Consider the following 19,255-nt stretch of genomic DNA (forward strand, 5'->3'; position numbering starts at 1 on the left):
TATTTTATCCTATTTTATTCAGGAAAAACACGTCTGCTCAGGACGACGTTTTGTAGTAATACCACTAATCTACTGGGTAAGAGGTAAATACGTGGAGAGAGGGTTTTCCTCGTCTTCGGGGTTTGGTGCACCGTAGTGGAATTGGACACATACCGTTTCCGTAGATCCCATGATTACCCTCTAGGGGGAAAAGCGCGTTATTGTTAAATTATGCAGATTAGTGCAACAATAACATAGACTAATCCCATATTGTCTAGTGGTTAGGATACCTGGCTCTCACCCAGGAGGCCCGAGTTCAATTCCCGGTATGGGAATGACTATAAGATTTCTTAATTAATACTATATAACTCATAGACGTATTTCTATGAATATTCGACATTATTGCAAATTCGTAATTCGCACAACATAATACTCTATTTTCCTCTTAGATTTTTCATTTCTTTTCTCTGCCTTTGTGTAACTTTGGACAACAGTTGACAGTTGTTACTGATTTCTCTAATTAGATATTTAATAGTGTGCGATGGCCGAGAATCGAACTCGGGTCGACTGCAGCATGGCTGCGGAAGGCAGCCATGCTAACCACTATACCACCATCGCCTAATATTGATCAAAAGACTTGTATCACAAATCCATTTCATAATGACAACGCCCTAAAGAAATTCACCAAACAAATTTTTAATTTTCTGCGATGACCGAGAATCGTACTCGGATCAATTGCTTGGAAGGCAACCATTGGACAAGTGCTACCACTAGTGCTTGGTTTCCTGGGTTCTTGGTATCCACGGAACGACGACATCCGATCTCCTCTAGGTGTTGACCAACGCAGCTGGTCGCCATTCAGGAAAAAATCCAGATTGGTGGCGATTAAAGGATCTATAGAGATGGTAAAAGAAGACCTGGCTGCAATAAGTGATCCCGACACAGAAATATAACACGCTATCTCCGTTTAACGCTCTGTAAATAGTATTGAAAACTGTACTCTGAAGTGTATTGTATTCTGTGTTCTATTTTCTATTTTGTATACTTTATACTTTTTATATTTTACATTTCATAGCGTTTTCATGTATGTAATCCTATGATCTACTTGTATATCTGTTTTATGTGCAATATTCTTTATGTCAGTCTATGCCCTTCTTACGTTACATGTGCCATATACGGTTGTTCCAGTAAGGAAAATAAAATTATGTCATAACCACTGAACCATCGATGCTGTTTATATAATTCTTCTTTTATCAATTGCATACATTAAAGATAAATTAAAATGCCTATTTCAATGGCTACGGAATAAACAATATTTTTGTTTACGTTATTGTATTACATATAACTTAATAGCTATCCGTACATAGCAGAGCGTAGATTCGATCTACGGACCTCTGGGTAATGGGCTGCCCACGCTTGCGCTGCGCCACTCTGCTATACGAAACTGATCGCTGTATTACGGAGTCCCAGTTATGGCTTACGTAGCATTTGTAACTGTTGTGTTACTAAAATGCATCAATAGCACACTGGGACAAAAGCATCGATGCCAAATATTAGGAAATGATTTTTCCTAACAGCACGAGACGCCTTGGTTTTCTTTGAACCTTCAACCAATAACAACTTTATCACCACAGGTGCTTTAGCAACCACACTTTTAATGGGAAAGAGTCTGTTGAACTGTCGATGTGCATTTGCTTCTGCGGTATTGGAAAGCACAGAAAACGTCTGCCAAGTATACCTGGAATAAGTTAATCATAATTACGTGTGTTAACCAAGGTTGCCGCTTAACGTCACTGTGACGTTTCTTCAATATTTACCACACATGTTGATCATTACTTAAAAGAACCTCACAAACTTAACGAATTATTCACTTAAAACCTAAATAATCTTCAAAATCTAATTACTCTTAAAAATGAAATTAAATCATCTTACCAATCAATTTCAATGTTAAATTGCCGTTCTTGATCAATTTAATTGGATGGAATACGTGATATATGCATTCAACTTATTGAATTAGTGCATACTATAACACCATCACTGTTGTAGGATTTCATAGCGCAATGGTAGCGCGCCTGACTCCAGATCAGGAGGTTGCGTGTTCAAATCATGTCGAGAACAAACGGCTTATTGAAGTTTTTGTTTGTGAATGTATGCTGCAACGACAAACGAGGCAGACAAGTCTAGGTAAATACTACTCATATTTTAAGGGCGTGTAAAAATACGTGACTAAATACATTTATCAATGCTTTTATTGTAAAATGTATATTAAAATGCGCAAGCTGTTAGAGAGCTAGCAAAACGTTTGATTCTATTCAGAGACGAGAATCTTGCCAATACCATGTCAGGAATTACCCGCGGTTCCCGAATGTGATGACGTAACGGTTACTTAATTGATGAACTATGATAACAGATCATGCACAACTTGTATCTGCTACGGGTGCTAAGGGTCAATTTTAGACACAACATGCATCGACCGGGAATCGAACCCGGGCCGCCCGCGTGGCAGGCGAGCATTCTACCACTGAACCATCGATGCTGAATATATAATTCTTCTTTTATCAATTGCATTCGTTAAAGATAAATTAAAATGCCTGAATGTGCCAGTCCCCATCCTTGTGATAACGCCTGTCGAACGGACTCTAATGCTTGGGTCAGTACATTCGGGGGACACATCAGAGGTGACAACTTCCCTATTGCTGCGTCCGCCAGCCCAGGCTGCCAGCCGTGCAGGACCTCCGCCGTCCAGTCCAATGCGCGATTAGCTTTCTCGATTGATCGCGCCACTCTTTGAGATAAAGCAATTCTCTCGACAGGTGTGTCCAGCTCTCGTTGAAGACCTTTCTCATCTGAGCTTGTTCGCGGCGCATCTGTCCCCACGCCGCCATCAAGCTGTCTGTTTCCGCTTCATGTTCCGCCAGGTGTCACAACATGACATTCAGGAGGGTTGCTTGCTCCTGAAGAAGATGTTCTACTTCCAGGCCCTTCTTGTGGTACGAATCGAGCCTTGAATGCACCGATTCTAGTTCCTGGGTGGTAGTTGTCCCAAATAACCAGCTAAGTACTTTGCCTCCAGCGTCGAACAGCCCGCGCTTCTGCCGAGTACCATCGCCCTTCAGGGCTCTCTCTAGCTCTCTGAACTCCTGTCGTCGGCGCTCTGCTCTTGTTTTGATCTCGACTAAGTCGAACGCAGGTTCTTCTAAAAATGGCTTTACTTCCATTGGAAAATTCCCCATCACAACTTTGTCGAAAGCTCGTAACATCTCATCCACCCAGTTGGTTATTCGCTTAATCACCTGCTCTGTGCGTTTCGTCGGTACGTCGTAAATGACGATCCATTCGGAATCGCCTAACGCTAGGGTTCCCTCTGGATGAAAAACAGCTCCTTCTGTCACCACGAACTTGCCTTTCATTTCATGCGCTTGGACCATCTGTCCAATGGTACAGATCACTGATAAAACCAGCATGTTCTTCATTCATCCTTGTGCCCGTCTTTGTCGGATCGGACGCCCCGGTGGCGGTTCCACCTCCTCTTGAACCCCAGGCCTTGGCTCCTCTTCCACTTGTAGGCCTTCGCCAAAATCTTCCTCCTCTATCAATTCCAGTGGTCGGCGCTTCGCCTTTCTCCTTGCGCCTTTCGTCTCGGGTTGTCCAACCACTGCCGCGGTGTCGCTTTCCAGCGATCTCTCAGGACTCGTGCCAGTACGCACCGCCGCCTCCGGTTCCATCGTTGCCTCCGGTTCCTCGGCCACTGCCGTGGTATCGCCTTCTGGTGGTCCCTCGCTGGTGTCGGCACGCGTCACGGTCTCAGCTTCCACCACGCCATCGGATTCGTCATCCGACTCTATAACAAACCTCATCATTTGAGAAACATGGACCACAATGGTTCTCTTCCCAGTAGGCTTTCGAAGTTTGTAGTTCAGTTCAGTGATCTGCCTGATCACCTTGAAAGGGCCTACGTACTGGTGCAGTAACTTTTCAGCGAGACCTTTCTTCCTCTGCGGCCAGAAGATTAACACCAGGTCACCGGGTTCGTATACCGGTGCCTCACTGACTCTGGTGTCATACTGAGACTACTGGCTGCTGCACCGCTGCTTCACCAGGGCCAGTCTATCTCTGACCTCTTCCCTCAAATTAGACAACGCCTTCATCAGCTCCTTTGGGTCGGCAAGCTTTGTTTGATTCGGCCCCGTCGCCACTAGCAGGTCCCTCGGAATTACTAATACACCGGCATGAATGGTGTGTGATTGGTGCTATCTTGGCGCGCCGAGTTGTAGGCAAAGGTGACAAACCCGAGGAATTCATCCCAGTCCTCGTGATTTTCGTCCACATACATCGCCAGCATGGTCGCCAGCGTCTTGTTTTGTCGCTCCACAAGACCGTTGGCCTGTTGGTGGTAAGGTACGGACATCCGATGGGAAAGTCAAAGAAGGGCGAACACCTCACGGGCTACTTCTGCTGTGAAACACTTCCCTTGGTCGGACGTCAGCTCTCGCGGAAATCCATGCCGCAACACAATTTCCTCGACGAAGAATTTTGCTATTTGCAGAGCCGTGGAATCCGGTATGGCCCTCGCTTCTACCCACTTAGTAAGGTAGTCAATGGCAACGATCAAGTTTTTATTCCCGCTTCGTGATCGCGGGAATGGAACGAGGACGTTTATCCCGATCCTCTCGAATGGTCCTCCCACTTGCGTGATCTCCATGCGTCCTTTCTTCTTCCCATGATCCGGCTTCCGTGTCTGGCAACTTTTACATGCCTTGACATACCGGGTCACTGCTCTATCCATCTTCGGCCAGTAAGACCTCTGCCGAGCCCTCTCCAGAGTTCTTGCTTGCCCTAGGTGCCCCGCCGTAGGCTCATCGAGAGCCGGTCAAATTCTTGTCCGAACCTGATCATTCTCAGGTACAACAAGCCTTCCTTCAGCACAAAGTTCCCGTATCGCCTGGAAGTGTTGCTGATCATCCCCTGCTTGATCCGCTTCCACTGCTTTACACGATCTTGTCCGTCATCGTCCCGAAAGCTCCAAACCACTCCAAGCACTTTTTCACTCCCACTATCCGTCAGCTGCAAATCTGACGCCGGACATACTGATGGCCCATCTTTCCCGTGCATCTCCCGAACGAAATCGACAGAGTTTGAGATCCACTTCTGGAAATGTAAATCAGCTGCAGCCAATGCTTTTCTTACGGTTGCAGCCTCCTTTACGGCTTCGTCGACCGTTGTGGCTGATCCCAAATAATCGTGGACGTACATCTTCGTCTTGACAGCGTTGACGACTTCTTCTCCTACCTCTGCATCCATAGCGGCCCGTCGAATGGTGTGGATGGCGATAAATGGAGAACACGTAGCACCGAAGGGTAAGCGATTCATCCGGCACACTAGAGCTTTGGAAGCCGCAAGATCCTGCTACAGAAAGCAGAAATATTCAGCGTCGGAGGGATTAAGTCGGTAGCGACTAAACATTGCTTCTACGTCTGACGCCCACGCTACGGCTCCTTCTCTGAATTGGGTTAAGACGGCTGGAAGAGAAGGTTGAAGAGCTGGACCGCTGAGAATTTCGTCGTTCAAAGACTTCCCATGGAACGGACGGCGGCATCGAACACGACACGAAGCTTAGGACCCTTGTAGACGCCGTGGTGAGCTAGGAAATATCTTGCTGAAACAGTTTCCTTTTCGGAAAGTATGGAGGCATAGCCCTTGTCGATCGTCTTCTTCATAGCGACTCGATAATCGGTTTCGAATGCCGGATCTCTGTCGAACCACTTTAAAAGACCCCGAAGACGCTGTTGGGCCTTCAGACGATTGCAGACGAGGTTGGTTCGCCTGTCCGCCAAGTGATAGGAACCTCATATCCTAGCTCCAATTTTCGGGTCCCAGCTTCCAAAATGGCAAGGGCTTGTCGTTCGTCTGCGGACATGCCTACCAATTTGCATTCCATCCCGAAATTTTCGGTATCACAAAACTGGCGAAATGCCACTGTTAACTCTTCGAGATGTGTAGAGCTAGTGATCTTGTGCGTGCGCACAGCAGCAATGATGGCGTCATTTTGAACGACGCCTCGAATAAGCCAACCCAAACGACTCCTGGTGGCGGTAGACTCATAGTCTCGGCCGACCCTAGATTCGAGAGGAACCAAAAGGTGAGAGTAATCGGTGCCAATTAGAATGTCTACTCTCCCGCCGGACTTCGTGACTGGAAGATCTGCAAGATGCGCCCAGCGCAACTGAAGGGTCGCCCAATCTGTCACAGGGGTAGCACTGGCGACGGTGGGAAGAGTGGAGCAAGAGAGATTCAGTATCTTGCCGGAAGCGGTGCTGATCTGGAAATTCAAGCGTTTAGATGCATAGCGATTCACTACACTCCCGACGCCATCCACGGTTACGATTTGACGGACCCCAACGATCTTGAGAATCTTCGCGAATCCTCGTCGGATCAAGGTAGAGTCGCTGCCTTCGTCGATGAACACATTGGCCATCACTGCGTTTCCGTCGCGGTCCAAGATCTTAAGCCGCATCATACCCATGGCTACTCTGCAAGGCCTTTGCCTTCCTGTTTGCACCATGGTCGTTCTGGATGACTCTGCTTGCGGGTTACTAAATCCTCTGGAGGAGTCGTGGAGGAGCCCGTGGTGATAGAGACGGCATTCGGAAAACTTGCAGGGTCTCTTCTGGGCACAGAACCTGGCGGAGTGCTTGGTACCAAAGCAACCGAAGCACAATCTATGTTTGGCACAAAAAGTCACTCTCTCTCCCACTGCCAACGACTTGAAGTCTCCACAGTTCTCCAGCTTGTGGTCGCCTTCACATTTAAAGCAGAAAAGACTGGAAGCGCCTTTAAAGGGAGAAGAAGGGTAATCCGTTTTCCGGTTGGAGGAGGTTTGATGACTGTGGGCTTGATGACGACTACCGAACTTGGGTACAGAGCTATGAAGCTGCTCTGCTGCGATGCTGTAGGCGTTCTGATAAGCCGCTGCTCTATGACTCAACCATGTGCCGAAGATGTCCAGGCTCCTTGTTTCCAATCCTCCCAGCCGTCCGTCATTCCAGGCTAGTCTATCTGGAAATTGGAGGCGCAGACAAACCTTTTCAATCAGGTCCGGTGCATAGGTCTCTCCAATCCTGCTGAGTTCGAACAAATGCGACCTCATCTTCTCAGCGAAACGTTTGAATCCGATTGGGTCGTTCTTCAATTCCAACCGGTCAATCGCCTGGAGGTGCGCGGCTCTCATCAGATCTCAACAACCGCAAGATTGCTTTAAGCGACGCAATGCTTCCATATAGGCGGCTTCACCGCCTCCTAGTCCGTGAGCCAACCAGCTCTAGGTTGCTGGTAGTAATACGACAAACTTCTGCTGATGAGCTCCGGCTCGAAGGACCAAAATGTTTCGTAGCTCGAAATCAGGGGAACTCAGAAGTTCGTAGAGTTGCGACTTCGCTGTTGTATGCAGCGAGTAGAATTACCTTGTATTAATGATCAGTATTTGCAAGTGTTAATCAGCGTGTGGAGTCTGAGATAGCACGAGAGACAGTGTTTGTCACTCAAACTATTGGACCACACTACACAAGTTTCCTGCAATTTAGTTCAAGGCGGTCGGAAGGAACAGATTCACTAACGATAAACACGGTGACTACTTCAATGACAAATGGTACAGCGGACGAAAAGTTGCAAGAGGAAGAGAAATATAGGAAAACAGAAAGGCGCCAAAACTATACGATTAATAAACACGCGTTGCCAGATATTATACGCTGCAGCGCTACATTTGCGCCGTAACATCTATTTCTCTTTTATTGCATTGTAATGCCTTTCGCTTATTTTTACTTATTTTAAATGCACAAGCCCGAGACAAGTTTACTTTCCACTGGAAAACCCCTTTAAAAACTTACCACTTGACGAAATGGAATTAAATAATTTATTGTTGCAACAATCTGCATAACTTAACATTAACCCGTTTAACAGTAATTAGCCACACTTAGCCCCCTTTTTGGAATACAACGCAGTAACGAAAACAACTGCTCGATACCAACGTCGACGGATGATGGGTGTGGTCCACTTCGATTCAAGGCCAGATTAGCAATACAGAACATGGTTCGATTGGTTCGATGGTTCGATTCTCGGTCATCGCAGAAAATTAAACATTTGGTTGGTGAATTTCTTTAGGGCGATGTCATTATGAAATGGATTTGTGATACAAATCTTTTGACCAATATTAGCGGTCCAGGAATGAACGTCCATCGCCATGGCCGCAACTGGGATAGGTGTCGCGTGTTCTTTCTCCACCCCTTCTTGTATTGGGTAACGCGACAGGGCATCTGCATCCTCATGGAGACTTCCCTTGTTGTAGCAGATGCTTATGTCGTACTCTTGCAACGACAAACTCCATCGTTCTAGTCTGCCACTCCTGTTTTGTCATCAGCCAGCACAGGGCATGATGATCTGTCTTCACCACCACCTTCGTTCCCCAGATATATGGGCGAAACTTTTTCATGGCCCATACCATAGCCAGGCACTCCTTTTCAGTGATGGAGTTGTTCCTCTCGGACTTGTTTAACACTCGGCTCGCAAAACAAATGGGCATGGCATGTCCATCCCTGTCTTGCATCAACGCTGCGTCTATTCCGTAGTCGCAAGCGTCTGGGTGTACCTCAAAAGTCTTTGCATAATCTGGATGCGCCAGCCGAACTGCCTTTACCAGCGCCGCCTTCAACTCTGCAAAGCTACTCTGCTCTGGCTCTCCCCACCGGAACATTCCTTTTCCCTCGATTGCCGTGAGTGGATACGCCGGCTTGGCGAAGTTCGGCACAAACTTGCGATAGAAAGAGCAAAGGCCTACAAGGCTCTTCACCCACTTCCTCTTTACTTTTTCACTAGCATTGAGGTTTGGGCCAGGGAACTTTTCGATGCCTTTGCAGTGGTCAGGATCTGGTTCAATTCCGGCTCGGCTCACGACGTGGCCCAACATTCGCACACGCTCATTCCCGAAGGCACACTTTTCGATCTTCAGCTTTAAATTCGCCCTCCGGAAGCATGACAAGACCTTTCCGAGCCTCTCCAGATGTTCCTTTGCATCCTCACAAAGATGACTACGTCATCCATGTACACAAGGCAATCGGTCCACTTGAGCCCTGCCAATACAATATCCATGAGCCGCTGGAATGTGCTCGGTGCTGAACACAATCCAAATGGCATCACACGGAACTGATAAAGGCCGTCAGGCGTCACAAACGCTGTCTTTGGCTTGTCTCCTTCGGCAACTGGAACCAGCCAGTACCCGCTCTGAAAGTCTACAATACTGAAAAGCGTCGCTCCCTCCAGCTTCGATAACGCATCGTCGATGCGCGGAAGTGGATAGAAGTCCTTCGTCGTTACGTCATTTAGACGTCTGTAATCGATGCAAAATCGCCACTTCCCATCCTTCTTTTTTACAAGGACGATTGGCGATGACCAGGGGCTTTGCACAGGTTCAGTAATCCCCTGCCGCAGCATCTTGTCTACCTCTGCCTTAATGAGCTCTCGTTCCTGCCAGGCGCGTCGCATTGGTAACTGTTTGATCGGCGCTGCATTACCCGTAGGTATAGCATGCTCCAAGACAGTACACTGCCCAAGACAATCGCTGCATTCAGCGAACACATCTTGGAAACTCATCAGAAGCGAAATGAAGTCCTCACGATCCTCCCCTGCCAGTGTCTTCGCCACACATTTCTCGAACATAGCCGGGTATTTCAGCTTTCCCTGCCGAGCGCTGCCCCTTCCGGACGTACGTCCATCTTCCATCTCCAGGGGAAGACTGCTGCTCTGGTCGACAGCCACCAATTTTCTGAGGGATGTTCCTTCCACAATCACATGATCCGTGTGATCCACGTTCATAACGTGAACAACCGAGTTCGACTTGGTAGAGTCGATTAACGCGTGCCCCGCCGATAAGCCACTTTTTTCAAGCAGCTTTTTCGACGGGCGGAGGAGCATAATTGCGTCCTTGTTTCCTCCGTCTGGGATAGACACTTTCACCGGTACCGCACTTCTCTTTGGCACCGTGACCCGCACTGTTGCGGTCACCTTCCTTATGGCATCTCTGCCTCCGGAAGCTCCGATGTCAATCGCTCCGAGCTCCACCGTCGGGGGGCTACTGAAGCAGATTTTTAGCTCTTTAAAGAACTTTAACAAATTTCTTCCCATAATGAAGTCGGGTCCGAAAGTCTTCAGCACAACGACTTCCCCTTCCACCGACGCGTTTTTATTGATCACTGTCAGCGCAACTTTTCCTCTCGGTTGCATAGGCTGACCATCCGCCGTTACCACCATGGGCCCATCCCATGGGGTGATTTTCAGGTTCAACTTGCTTGCTAATGACGGCGTGATGACGGAAATGACCGCTCCCGTGTCCACTAAAGCTTCCACTGGACAACCACCAATCCAGATTACCTCTGTAGGCTGTTGCTGTCCAATTGCTTTACTTGGTTCTCCGCCAATCACAGCACAGGCTGCTTTTGGCTCCTCCCTCTCCGGCTTCGTAGGCTTTGTAGGCCTTGGCGTGCTTTCTCGACTCTTTTCTTTAGGACAATTTCTTGCCATATGGCCTTCTTCCTTGCAATTGTAGCATCGGAACGGATAATTTTTCTTTGGCTTCCGATTCCTTTCGCCTTTTCAGTCGTCGATGCTCTTCTTTCTCGACTGCCCTCTCGCCTTCGCCAGCTCATCCCGCAGCTCCTGTATTTGCCGCTGGAGCTCTTGCATCTTATTAAGGCCTACTGCCCCGATAGGAGCTTTCTCACCCTCCCGGCGTGCATCTTCATAGCCCCATTCGTAGGCCGTTTTCACAGCATCTGCATGGAGTCTTGCCTTTTCGAGGAACTCCGCGCAGGTCGTGATTCCAAGCACATACAGCCTTTCGTAAAGGTCTGGGCTTAACCTCCTGAACAGGTGGTCAATACAAACTTCTTCCGCCATATCTGGTTGCACGATGCGGCACAAGTCCATAACGTCGTGGTAGTATTTTGTTAGGTCCTCGTCCTTCCCCTGGACTCTCATCCGCGGTTTCCTCTCCATTTGTCGCTTTTAAGTTCACTGCAACAAACTTTCAGCTTCAGAAACAACGTTTTGAGTCCAGGCACTTCCCTCTAGCGCGCTGGCCCTTGCTCCCCCACAAATCTCTCTCTCCGGTCTTCCCAGTGTTCTGGGCGCGCGTTCGCGCCTCTAGGTTTACAATCCACTTGTAGGCCGCCTCTTCGAGCGACACGCCAAGACACGTCTATCGCTCTCGCCAAGTCATTATTGGTCCATCTGTTGTGGCGACCTATCCTTTCGAATCGGTCAATCCACTCCACAGCATTTTCCTTGGCCGTGCCACGGAATTTCTCCGGCTCCTTAAACTGAAAGATCGGCCTTTCCACCATGTCTTCCTCCTCAGCCAGAAAATGGTCCCAAGCTAGTTCCTCTTCTTGGGCTATGGATTGCCGCCTTGGTGAATCCCCAACACTGAATCCACTTCTTTCTGGCCTGACGAAGACCGCTGCGTTCGACGTGCTAGACGCCCTAGGTCGAAGACCTTCGCGCGGGCTTCTTCTTTCCAAGCCTACTTCTCGTTCTTCCACCGCGTCGTGTTCTTCCGTCGACAGCTGCCTGCTGTCGGCACCCGACGATCTCTCGCTGATGCCAGTGGTGTCGGCTTCCACGCCAACCGCGCTTCTCCTGTCGGCAGCGCCTTCCGCCTGCACTGACACTGGACGCGCCTCTTCCTGGTTTTCGGTCACCGTCTCTTGTGTCTCGAACGAGTTCGTTTCGATAGTCTGCCGAGCCCGCGACCCTTGATCGCTGCTAACGGCCTCCGCCTTCCGCCGCCTACTCTCCGCCGGAATGGCTTGTATTTTGATGGTTTCCTGACTTACGGGCCCTGCTACTTGATTGATGAACGACGCAGCGTCGTCTACCTCCAGTCGTCGCGTATGCAATTTCTGGTCTCGGTTGACCCGCCGCTCTTCCTGTCGTTCCTCTTCTCCCACTTCGGATCGTGTGTCAACCTCGCTCCCAACCCTACGGGAACGCTCACGATGCTCATGTGCAGCCGTCGGCTCGAATCCCCCTCTTCCCGCAGCACACCTGGTTTCTTGTCTCTCTGACACCTGGTGACTCTGAGTATCCACGAATTCCTTACCCTGTGGTTCGGAATCCAACTCAAACTGCGTCAGGTCTGGGATATCTCCTTGTTGGGACGCCTCTCTGGTCACCCACGTACCTTTGCGCCCGAAAGTGAGCTCACTCACCACGCCAGGGGGACCTCTCGACCGCCCCTTAGATCGCACTGATGTTGCACGTGCCTCCTGAAATCTTGTTGAAGCTCGTGCCGCTGCACTTAGAGGTGTCGCCGGCCTCAAACCCGTGTAATAGGTTTGAATCTCCTTCGCCGCCTCTTCAGCTGCTCTTCGACGACCCCTTCCCCAGCGTCTGAAATCACACCTATCCCGTGTGACATCCAAACGAGGACCCACTGCGACTCACTGCCAATCACACGTTTTCTCAGACCGTTGTTGTGGCCTCGTGCCCAACAATAAATTATTGGGTTCGACTCCCAGAGACCCCTCACAACAAACGCGTACCTGAGTTAAACGTGCAGTTGACCAGGTAAGAACGCAGGAGCATCTCCACCATGTAACAACTCTGGGTTAAGGTTCGTTCAACTTCAGAAAGAAACAAAGGAAACAAAAGAAATCCTTGAAAAAACCTTAACCGAAAAAGCCGGGTTAAGGAGAAGCCTGATAGATATTAATACAAAGAATAAAAGTCTTGAAGAGGAATTACAGAAGATCAACATACAGGCGGGAGACCGAGAGGAAAAAATTAAGTATTTGGAGAACAGAATAAAAGAATATAGGAAACAACACGTAACATTAGCCGAAACTGAAGATCTAGACGTCTCCAACGAACCAGGAGAGATAACGAAGCTAGTGAGTGAGATAAACGACCTAACCTCGCTAACGGAAGGATGAGACAAATCCCTCCACTTCGAGTTAGAATCAGAAGAAATCGCCGAACTCCAGCAACTCAACGACGACCTCAAAAACCAAATCGAGATCCAAAACGATAACCTCCTTCAACTAGAACAGAAGTATCAGACTCTCAAACAAAGAATCAAAATGGGTCTTCCGCAAAAGGAAACTTTGAGAATTGACCGCGACACAACAGATGCCGATGACATCGGTTCGGTCACAACCCACACAATCGTAAAAGCGCTAGGAGAATTATTCTCGAGAGAAGACAAAAAGTCAATTCCAATTTTCAAAGGAAAATGTACTGATAAACTAATAACAGAGTGGCTGAAGGACGCAAAACATGTAGCACGTAACAACGACTGTGATAACAACCAAAGAATACGATTCTTCTCCGACAGACTAAAAGGCGATGCCCTAGAAGGGTACGGAAACTACGTAGAAGAGCAGGGTGACGAGTTAAAGTACGACGAGGGGAAAACCGCCATCATTGCAAGGTTACAGGATGCATATGACTTAGCAGCACTAAGAAAAAAATTTTTGACGCTGAAACAGAAACCTGAAGAAAAATGCAAAGCCTTTATATCAAGAATCAACAGCCTATACGACTCCATTGAAGGCAACGAAGAAACGTCGGACCAAAACCAAACCATCGTCGAAGGCCCGACGCATAAACACAATCAGGAAAATGAGAGATTCTACCAAAATCAAAATTGCAAAGATACTGCAGAAGACAAAGAAATAAACGCAGTAATCGCAGGTAAAACGCATCACGAGAAACAACAAGATAACGAACTTCCACAACAAAAGACAGAAATCGAATTCCTAAAACAAAAAATACGGGAATTGGAAAATACTAATAAGAATCGTGAATTATCGTAGGATGCCGATATAACCGTAGGAGCAGCAGATCGATAAGAACAAGGATCTTCGCGATCAAGCGAACGATACTCCAGACCACAAAATTCGCGAGTTCGATTTCACTAAAGATCGAATAGAAGAGGTTCCAGTCCTGACAGAAACTTCAATCGTAGCAGAAGAAACAGCCCATACCGCAACAACTATAATTCACCACGAAGAGAAGGTACCTTCAAGGGGTATAGACAATCCAATTACCCAACTTACCAACAAACACCCCAGAGACCTCCGTACAGTAACAGACCGATACACTACCATCGACCAAACTATCAACCACACAGCAATTAACAGGTGTATCATCAAAACCCAGCCTATTCTCATCAATATCCACAGCCACGACAAAACCAACCAAACACCCCCGGCATCCTTGGGAATACGGTTATTATTTGCCACACATTGCACGAGAATGCTGATATAGCGCGTATCAACAATCCGAACCGCCGTCAAATGTAGTAAACACCATATATTGTTACATTAATGACGACAAGCATGTCATTAATTGAGAATTACCAGAGGGATTGTTCTGCGATCCCGAAAGGTAATTATAATTATACGAGAAATAACGAGAGAGACCCTAAGGGTGTAGACGAGATCTATTTAGCTCTTTTAAAGATTTTCTTACCTCGCCCCCTGCAACCGCCTTCTACGATCAGACATTTTTTAGCGAATGAGACGAAGAACTGAGAAGGGCCCAATAACCAAGTAGCAGGTAAAAGGTGGCGAGGAGAACAAATGATAATAACAAATAACATACCAAAAATAGCAGAATTTTCTAACAAACAGGAAAAAACACAAAATCGTGTAACAAAACAACGAAAAAACTGACAGCTTCTCATGTGGCAAAAAAACTGGTGGCACCAGAAAAAAAATGCCAAGAAAATACTAACACAAAAGACAACTCGGGGTGAACAAATTCGGAGTTGGCCTTGCTTATCCATTAGGGATTCGGCTAATATCTTGCTCTGCATCTGGATGGACGAGACTGAGACCTGCAGGTTAATAAGCAATCATACAGTACCCACCAAAAATATTATACACTCGGTCATTTTTTGGCCCTTTTAACATGGCGTCTTATGGCGCTACGTCCCCCTAGTTTTTATTTATTTGTGGATTACCCCTTATAGTTATGTTTAAGAAAAAAAATCTGCGTACTCGTAGATGAATTTTCTATCCAGCGATATGCAGCGCATAGTTGTACACAAAAAACCCTGAACGTTATATGTGCGTTCATGTGTATAAAATTTCCCCGTTTTTCCGTTTCGCGCCGCCATTGCCTCGCATAGGGCTTTCCCCAAATTAGGCCTCTTTTTATTTTGCGTGTATCTTTTTAACTAGAAGCCGCAAGAGCTTCTAGTTTCTTTCCCGAATTTATCAAAGGTTTTTCTTTATAAAGATACAAAAAGATTTTTATTGTCTAAATACATCCCGTTATATTTGTTGTTTTGTACTGGCTAAATTTTTTCCTGCAAAATCAAAGAGGACAAAACAAGGAGTGTTGCAGGCGCCTCTTGTGGTATAAAAAACAAACTCGAGTCAACACTCCTTGTTTTGTTTTCTTTGATTTTGATTTTTTTATTTCTTTGATTTGAGAGACCCTTAGGGTCTCTCTCGTTATTTCTCGTATAATTATAATTACCTTTCGGGATCGCAGAGCGATCCCCCTGGTAATTCTCAATTATACATACGAAAGTAACTTACTTTCGACCCTAAGGGTGATTTCAAAGCAGGTTGTGCGCTAATTTTAAACTGCCGAGCTGAAAACGGTTGCGGCGACTGACGGAACTGAATTTTTTTTGTAGAACTTGCTGAACGTGGACTCCCTAGTCCAATGCCCAGCCTTAAGAATTGAATCTACTGAAGCACCGGCCCTAAAGGCCTTTGAGGCTGCAGCCCCTCTGGTAGAATGCACAGAAAATATCGATGTGTCTATCCCGGCGGCCGTGAGGGTCGAACGTATCCATCCGCTAATAGTGTTTGCAGTAACACCACGATGCGGCTTGTAGAATGAGACAAGAAAGGAGTTACTGTTGGAATGATTTCGAAATGAAGAGGTAGCTTCGATGTACGACCTGGCGGCTTCTACTGGGCAACATCCGGGGTCTAGCAAAGACGGAATAAGAATCGATTACAAGGGTCCGCTGTGCTGGGCCTTCCATGGCTTTAACAACGAGAAACTCATACTGTTATTTGAGAACGTGACGGACGACAAATTAATAGAAGCTAGTTCAGAAACCCGAAGAAGCGACGCCAAGGCCAGTAAAACCGCTGTCTTACGGGATAACATGGGTAAGGATAGCGACTGGTTTTCTCCCAGGGATGCCACATAGACTATGACCACATCGGGGTCCGACGACGAATTGTATTTAGGTTTCGGTGGATTTAAATTGTAGCAACCATTCAGTAAATTCCTAACAAGCGGATGTGAGCCGATCGAATGGCCATCGATAAGCGGGTGTGTTCTAGACAGCATCGACTGATGCGCGTTTATCTTGCTGTACGATTTTCCGGTTGAATAAAGCTCCGTCAGGAATTCGAGTATGAAGATTAAAGTAGTTGACAAGGGATTTTCATCCCGTTGAAAACACCAATCTTCCCAAGTCCGTCACGCAGACTCGTAGGTTGAAAGGGTTGATGCACGATTGCCGGCCACGAGGAGGTCGACCAATGAGTCCGAAAAGCCTTACCCTCTTTTATTTCGGAACTCCGGACAATTTCCATGCGGCTAATTGGAGTGCGCCTGATACTAGTAGAAGGTGGGTATCGCCTTTCGCTGACAGCAATAGGCTGCTGGTCTGACGCAGAAAACGCGGTGTTTCGCACACCCGCTCCAAAAGAACTGGATACCAGGGCTGTGCCGGCTACACTGGACAAATCATTACAACATTAGCTTCCTCTCTCCTGATTTTCTCAAGACATTTCGGAATCATGGAGAAAGGGGGGAAAACGTAACCCACGAAATCGTTCCAGTTTACCGAAAAAGCGTTAACCGCCATGCAACCAGATTGAGGCCGCCAAGAGACGAAGCGAGTCGACTGCGTATTCCAGGACGACCCGAATAGATCGACATCCATCGGCCAAATCTTACTTAGATCGTTGAAAACCTGTCGACTTAGCATCCAATCGCTCGTGTCGGGGGTGGATCAGGATTCTCTATCCGCATCTACGCTTAGAATGCCTGCTAAATAAACCGCTTCAACCGAGCGTTTTCGTTGCTCACAAAAATTTGTAAGTAACTTAGCCATGGCAGTGATCTCGACTGACCTGGTTCCTCCCCCTTTATTAATGTAGCATACCGCGGTAGAATTATCAAGAAACATTCTAACCGAGAGATCATATGATGCTCCAACGAACGATTGTAGCGCGTAGAAGGCGCCTAAAAGTTCCAGACAATTGATGTGTAAGTTCAGTTGATCAACCGTCCAAGGGCCCTGAGTTGTAACTCCATTACATACAGCCCTCCACCCGGATAGTGAAGCGTCCGAACATATTTCAATATCGGGTTTTCGTGGAAAGAATACCTTCCCATTTGTTAGTTCCAAATTCGCCATCCACCATTTTAAGTCGGCTTCCGCCTCAGACGACAACTTGCATTTGCTACTGAGATCATCGTTCGCCTTCCTGGATTCTAATAGATAAAAGCGCTGCATGCTTCTATAGTGATACTGGGCAAAAGGAATGGTTGGAATAGCCCACGTGAAATTTCCTAAAACGGAAGCCACCTTGCGTAACGATACCTGTTTGGCGCCCAATGCGTCCTCACATAGTCTTTTCACCTCCCGAACCTTGGTACCGGGCAGCGCGAATGACATTTTGACAGAATCAACAATCATACCTAAGTACTCAATTATTTGGGTGGGGACGACTACTGATTTTTCCCAATTAATCAAAAAACCTAAGGCTTGCAATAGACTCAAGGTTTTCGTAAGATCAGTGCGACCCCCCCCCCCTCCGAAATGTTCAAAAGTAGAATATCGTCTAGAAAACTAACCAATCCGAGACCTTGTTGTCTCAGAAAGGCTACCACCACCCTCAGTAGTTTCGTAAATATCCGAGGGGCAGGGGAAAGGCCGAAAGCCATGCAACAAAACTGATAAATACGCCCCTTCCATGCAAAGCGCAGGTACGTTTAGTGAGAAATATGCACCGTTACTGTCAAGTATGCGTCCTTGAGGTCTAACTTAATGAACAAGTCCCCTTCCCTGACGAGAAACCGGACGGTTTCCAAGCTTTCCATCTTAAAATGTTATTATGTATGTGTTATTATGTTATTGGTATTCTATGAACCTGTTAACGGGCTTTAATTTCACGATCGGTCGAAATCCCCCAGCCTTCTTTGGCGCGCAAAGGAACGAACACACAAAACCCTCTGAATTATCCGCAACTTCGGAAATAGCTTGTTTGCTTAGCAGGTTAACTACTTCGGCGTCGCAAACCGCCTGCATCTCTTCTGACATAACTACGGGATGTGGAGGAAAGTGTTGCAACGGAGGCGAAATAAAATTCAGTTTTACGCCGGTAGCTACTGTATCGAGCACCCAAGGGTCGTTAGTAATCGATGCCGATTTTTCCGAAAAATAACGCAATCTAGCGCCGATTTCTACTGCTTTAAGGACGGGAATAGCTAGGGAAAAAGAAACCTGAGGTCTTAATAATTCACACCTTCCTCTGGAGCTACCGCGCCCGTGGCCACCTCTCGGATCGTTTCTCCCTCTGCCCGTGTTTCGAACCGCTGGATGCGAATCGTCTCCATAATCACGTGGGCCAGATTATCGACGAATTGGCTGTAGCGAACCATCCTAACCGGGCTTGTTCTTCCCCGGGAAGCGGCAGCTGCCGCTTGATCCCGCTTTGCTAGAGTCTCATCTTGGCTTGCTTCCTTAAGAATGAGGCTCAGAAACTCACCGGTGAAAAGTTGCTCGCGGGCCTCCTTCCCGGCAGTGAAAATGGATTCGTCTTTCAGCAAATAGCCAACCCTAGGGTCTGTGGCGCTGACTACTGATTCTCGGCGCTTTCTTGAAATGTGCGTAAAAGCTCTACCCTACTGCTGTAAGGCTGCTTGCAATGAACGGCGTACGCGAACACCTGCTGGTGTATCGTCTGGTGTAGCTGACACCCGCGCGTATAAGTCGATCAATGGTGGGCCGATGTCCATAATTTTCAGCTGAGTTTTCACTATGGTCTTCTCCATTGAGTTGACTGTTTTAAGGACGTTCTTCTCTTTCGCGCGCCTGCTCATCCACCCATCTAACTTCGGGGGTTTAAGAGAAAAACCTTCCTCCTCAAAGAGCAACGGAAATTCTCTTGACACAAACTTTGACTGATCCGTCGAAACCCCAACCGCTAAGAGCGATGCAATCTCACGGCAGATTTCTTTAGGA

The 19,255-nt window shown here is 47.3% G+C and overlaps 3 non-coding genes across 3 annotated transcripts; 1 reads left to right on the forward strand and 2 right to left on the reverse strand.

Moving 5' to 3' along the window:
- The first annotated feature begins 242 nt into the window (after positions 1 to 242).
- Trnae-cuc (transfer RNA glutamic acid (anticodon CUC)) lies at positions 243 to 314 on the forward strand. The gene has a single exon. It is a non-coding gene; the product is annotated as a tRNA-Glu (tRNA).
- Positions 315 to 516: 202 nt separating this feature from the next.
- On the reverse strand, positions 517 to 597 carry Trnag-ucc (transfer RNA glycine (anticodon UCC)). The gene is given in 2 exon segments: positions 517 to 551; positions 561 to 597. It is a non-coding gene; the product is annotated as a tRNA-Gly (tRNA).
- A 1,847-nt stretch (positions 598 to 2,444) lies between these two features.
- On the reverse strand, positions 2,445 to 2,515 carry Trnag-gcc (transfer RNA glycine (anticodon GCC)). Its single transcript has one exon. It is a non-coding gene; the product is annotated as a tRNA-Gly (tRNA).
- Between the last annotated feature and the right edge of the window lie 16,740 nt (positions 2,516 to 19,255).

This window comes from Daphnia carinata, chromosome 7, assembly GCF_022539665.2.
Source record: "Daphnia carinata strain CSIRO-1 chromosome 7, CSIRO_AGI_Dcar_HiC_V3, whole genome shotgun sequence".
Lineage (NCBI taxonomy): Eukaryota > Metazoa > Arthropoda > Branchiopoda > Diplostraca > Daphniidae > Daphnia > Daphnia carinata.